Source organism: Podarcis bocagei (genome assembly GCF_964188305.1).
Source record: "Podarcis bocagei genome assembly, chromosome: 6".
Taxonomy (NCBI): Eukaryota; Metazoa; Chordata; class Lepidosauria; order Squamata; family Lacertidae; genus Podarcis; species Podarcis bocagei.
The window spans coordinates 31156586-31162681 of NC_138130.1; positions in this window are offsets into that span (position 1 = coordinate 31156586).

A 6096-nucleotide genomic window follows, 5' to 3' on the forward strand; every position below is an offset into this window, starting at 1 on the left:
CATACACCTTACACTTACAAAATTAGATTAGAAGTATAATGTGGCACGAAGTGAAATGGTGTATTGCTGCACATATTCTTAACCAAGCTTCTGTGTGGTGCCTGCAAATTATAACTTTTGACCAATGATTATGCAATAGTTCTACTGATGAATCCCTATTGCACTGTTCTAATTCATTTGTTAGCTTTGTTGCCCAATTTCATCTCTGACTTTTGCTATTGTAAGCAGCCTTACCTGGTTCAATGTCAGAGCATATGTTTTTAAATAAAATAAACAAGATTTTGTTGTGCCAGTTTCTGAACATTAGAAATCATATGTTATTTTTTAAAAGCTATTTAAAAAACCCTATGAAAATATGAACGGTTGACTTCCTTACAAAACTTACAGTACAAGTAACATTTTTTCATTAAAACTGTGTGAAAATACTGAACAGCTTGAATTTTGGATACAATACATACTAGACAATGTACATTATGGGCATATAGAATCTTGTTTTGTGGGAATTAGCTCCAAGGGAACATACTGTTTTACTTACAGCCTCTATACCAGCTCTACATCTCCTTTAAATTAGAACCAGTGGGGGGGGGGCGCTAGGTGCGCCTTGGAAGATGGCCGACAATACCATCTCTCCAGCTCACACAAGGTAATTAAGAGGCTGATATGGAGGTAAATCAGCCTCCCAAAACTCTTCCCGGGGAAGGGAAGATGCAGCCTCGTTCGCGGTTGCCCACAAATCACCCCCGAGTTCGAAAGAAGGAGGGGTGAGGGCACTGAACGGAAAGCCCTTGAGTGAGCTTTGGATCTCCTGGACACTGCTTCTGAGAGCGACGCTAGTTGCATTACTTAAGATAAAATATTGGATATAAAAGTAATTGCACATGTTTCGAGCAAAGAAAAGGGTACATCAGCTGCTAATTAAGCCTGCCACTGAGAAGTTAAGAGTGATGGAATGGACTGTACAGAAGATAACATCAAAGAATAACAGCTATGTCGGTATGTTGAAATGGAATGGAAAGGAGGGGGGACTTCTTCTTCTTTTTATTATGATACTACCTAACAACCACCACCCCTAGAAGAACCGTCACATGACTGATAGCAAGTGAGAATGGAAAATAAACTGTGTGGAAATAACTAAAGGCTTTGTTTTTTGGGAAGATCTGGAAAGAAAATGAAAGGCTCTCCTGTGACGCTGTTCTTAATCCACCATTATGAGACAGACTATGTTGCGAGATTGATAGTCAGAGGGGGAGGTGAACCATTGCTCTGTTATCATGTTTGGATTGTAAGTTTGACTTGGCAAAATCTCCCCTGGAAAGACTGATTTATGGTGCAACTGGTCTGGGAAAATTAATGAGCAAACGCTTAGATTTTATTTCATCGGAACTGACAAAAATGGCGCCTGCCACCCGAGCAGGACTTTTGGATCAGTGTGTGATGATTTACTGCATACAAAAGACTTACCAGCTTTAAAAAAGGGGGGGGGAGAGAGCCTTACAAAGTTCACACAGAAACATAATAATGCTTGCCTTAACTCGCTTGTGGAAACAACTCAGAGGTTATTAAGAAGAAAAACAATAACAGCAAGAAGATTGAAATATGGGACTTGTGAATCCAAAAGCAGCAGAAATATGAGATGATTGGACCCTTACTGAACTCGAAGCATGGGAACCCCCAACAAAAATTTAAAATTTGGCAATATATTTGGACTTTTCGATATGTATTGGTATAATTTGGAATAACTAATGTGATATGATTGGATTGTTAAATGGAAAACTTAATAAAAAATTATTTTAAAAAATAAATAAATCAGAACCAGTGAGGGCAGTGAAGGTCCTGTGTGAGTGTCTAGAGGCGGTTAGAGGATGGATGGCGGCTAACAGATTGAGGTTGACTCCTGACAAGACAGAAGTACTATTCTTGGGGGACAGGGGGCTGGTGGGGGTGGAGGACCCCTGGTCCTGAATGGGGTAACTGTGCCCCTGAAGGACCAGGTGTGCAGCCTGGAGTCATTTTGGACTCACAGCTGTCCATGGAGGCACAAGTCAATTCTGTGTCCAGGGCAGATGTCTACCAGTTCCATCTGGTACGCAGGCTGAGACCCTACCTGCCCGCAGACTATCTCGCCAGAGTGGTGCATGTTCTGGTTATCTCCCGCTTGGACTACTGCAAAGAGCTCTACATGGGGCTACCTTTGAAGGTGACTCAGAAACTGCAATTAATCCAGAATGCATCAGCTAGACTGGTGACTGGGAGTGGCTGGCGAGACCATATAACACCAGTCCTGAATGACCTACATTGGCTCCCTGTACATTTCTGAGCACAATTCAAAATGTTGGTGCTGACCTTTAAAGCCCTAAACGGCCTCGGCCCTGTATACCTGCAGGAGCGTCTCCACCCCCATCATTTAGCCTGGACACTGAGGTCCAGTGCCGAGGGTTTTCTGGTGGTTCCCTCAAAGCAAGAAGTAAGGTTACAGGGAACCAGGCAGAGGGCCTTCTCAGTAGTGGCGCCCGCCCTGTGGAACGCCCTCCCACCAGATGTCAAAGAGAACAACAACTACCAGACTTTTAGAAGACATCTGAAGGCAGCCCTGTTTAGGGAAGTTTTTAATGTTTAATGCTGTATCATGTTTTTAATATTGGGTTCGAAGCCGCCCAGAGTGGCTGGGGAAACCCAGCCAGATGGACAGGGAAATCATCATCACCATCATCATCATCATCATCATCCAGTCTTCCCCAGCTTGGTGCCCCCCAACTGTTGAGTAATACAATTCCCATCAGCCTCAGCCACCACATGTTGGCTAGGACAGATGGGAATAGCAGTTCAAAACCTCTGAATGCTGCTCTCTACTATTAACAAGTCATCTGACATAAAACTTTTTTGTAAAAGATAAAACAAAACTTCTGAGTTACCTACTGGACCCCTTCATTTGTTGTGTTGTGTTTTATCTTTTACCTTCCAAAAGAAAAAGATAATAGAATCTAAAATCATAAAATCATAATTACATACAGAATTTATTGTTTGGAAACATTGTGGTTAACTCAACACAGACAATATCCTTTCAGGGATTACAACAAGGGACAGAAAGCATTGTTACATTGCTGATCACATCATTTTCTGGAAAGAAGATAATGACGAGCCAAGTCGTTTCTGGAAAATCAACTTGGGTCTGTAATAATATTACATTTCCCTTCCCATTTTCCCCAAAGACAGCCCGTCTACCATGACAGCTGCCTTTCATTCTCTAGCTACCGACCTTTGAACAAAAGCAAAACAAAAAACAGAGTCACCTATGGAAGTAATTATAGTTACATATGCCTTCTTTTCTACTAATGTAGAATCATTAAATGAATCCTTTGAAAATGAAGCAACTCTCAGACAGAGGTCACTGAACAAAGATGGAGAGGTTTTTGGTAAACTAGCCAATTTGCGGTTACTATGACATCAGCACCTGGCACTGAAAGAAGGAAGGCTGACTTCTTTCTTTCAGCAAAAGCGTTGCAACACAGATTTTATCTTTGTCCATAGGGTGCAGCTGCTAATCTCAGAACAAAAGCTTTCCAAAGCTTAGAACTACTAGAGCTGGAAAAAATATCTTGGCTCCCAGACTGTTCGTAAGCCCTTTTTATTTAATGCATACACAGGTAAGATGCTGACAGATCCATACATTATATTCTAGTCACATTAGACACATTTGCCAGCATCCAAATATCTGAGAAACTCATTTCAAGAGAGCTTTTGACAGGTTTAGACAGCACCTTCCAACACCGCCTGCTGAACAGCTTTTAGAACTGAGGGGAGATTCAAAGCAGTTTGGAATATTGCGTAGGAAAAACAGTTCAAAGTTATGAGGGCATTCTAACGGGGATTGCACAAACAGTTCTTTCTATTACTGATCTGAAGTGTTTTTATTCATTCCACATTAATATTTTCAAGAAATGAGAGTAGTATTGAATACTACTATTTGAGAGTGGAGTACTCCTATTCAGAAAATGCTGCAATGTGGAGTACTCTTATGCATTTTTACAGAATGCATCATTCCACACCGCCTCCCCACAAGTATCAGTCAGCCTTCCTTGCCCACTGAGCATGCCCAGCCCTTATTGGGCTGTTTATACTTTGCCTCCCCCGTTGGTCCCTCCCCCCTCAAGTTTTTTGTAGTTTTACAAATCCCAAACCTCCTGATACCCGCCTCTTGTATATGGACAGTGCCATTTTGGCTACCAAAGGATCCTCACTCAGCGAATGAATTAGATAAAAGTAAATAGGATTAAGTAAGGAATATGTCCTGTTCCCATCTTCTCCAAAGCTATTTATTTTATTTTATTTTATAATAATTTTTTATTGCTTTTTTTCCAAGGTCAGAATACATCGTCAGTAACACAACAAAAGCAGTTTTACAGAGAAAAAAAGAAATTATAGAAGAAAAATCACTTTTTCAAATCAATTTTCATGATCAACCGGACTTCCCCACGTCCTCCATCCCCTGCTTTCTTTACAATAAAAATAAACAGCAAATTAATACCTTATTTCGTATGTTTTTGTGTTTTCATTTAGTTATATAGTCTGCAATTTATACTTTTCTAAATCATAACTTAGTTTCCGTCATTTACCAATCTCAGTACTGAAGCATGTTTTTCCCAAAGGCTTAGCAAATTCTCAACATTCATATAACTTATAGTGTTTTTGTAAATAGTCCTTAAATTTTTTCCAGTCCTCTTCCACTGCCTCTTCTCCCAGATCTCGGATTCTGCCTGTCATTTCGGCTAATTCCATGTAGTCCATCAGCTGCGAATGCCACTCTTCCAGCGTGGGTAACTCCTGTGCCTTCCAATGTTTAGCTATAAGGATTCTTGCTGCTGTAGTTGCATATAAAAAGAAAGTTCTATCTTTCTTTGACACTCTCTGGCCCACAATGCCCAGGAGGAAGGCCTCTGGTTTCTTGTAAAAGGTGTACTTAAACACCTTTTTCAACTCATTATAAATCATTTCCCAAAAAGCCTTCACCCTCGGGCATGTCCACCAGAGGTGAAAGAATGTTCCTTCAGCCTCCTTACATTTCCAACATTTATTGTCAGACAGATGGTATATCTTTGCAAGTTTGACTGGGGTCATGTACCACCTGTATACCATTTTCATAATGTTTTCTTTTAAGGCACTACATGCCGTGAATTTCATACCGGTGGTCCATAACCTTTCCCAGTCTTCAAACATAATGTTGTACCCAATGTCCTGAGCCCATTTTATCATAGCTGATTTAACTGTCTCATCTTGAGTATTCCATTTAAGCAACAAGTTATACATTCTTGAAAGCACTTTCGTCTTAGGTTCAAGTAGTTCTGTCTCTAGTTTTGATTTTTCCACCTTCTCCAAAGCTATTTAAGGGCTCAGACAACTAATGATGGTGCCTGACTTGTGAGCCCCAATAATGTCTAGAGTAGACGACATAATTTCAAGCGCCAAAGAGATTTGTGGGCCCCTTTCCTCTGCCTGCCATTTCCTCTTCCCTAGCCCCTTCCAGCTCTCACTTCCATACATCACTACTGGGAAAACCATAGCTTTAACTATACGGACCTTTGTTGGCAAGGTGATGTCTCTGCTTTTTAAGATGCTGTCTAGGTATGTCATTGTTTTTCTCCCAAGTGAGAGCTGGACCATAAAGAAGGCTGATTGCCGAATAATTGATGCTTTTGAATTATGGTGCTGGAGGAGACTCTTGAGAGTCCCATGGACTGCAAGAAGATCAAACCTATCCATTCTGAAGGAAATCAGCCCTGAGTGCTCACTGGAAGGACAGATCGTGAAGCTGAGGCTCCAATACTTTGGCCACCTCCCTGGAAAAGACCCTGATGTTGGGAAAGATGGAGGGCAGAAGGAGAAGGGGACGACAGAGGACGAGATGGCTGGACAGTGTTCTCGAAGCTACAAACATGAGTCTGACCAAACTGCGGGAGGCAGTGGAAGACAGGAGTGCCTGGCGTGCTCTGGTCCATGGGGTCACGAAGAGTCGGACACGACTAAACGGCTAAACAACAAACAACAACAAGATGAGCTATGGCCCTTCTGACACACCTTCTGCTTCTGAAAGGACCAGCC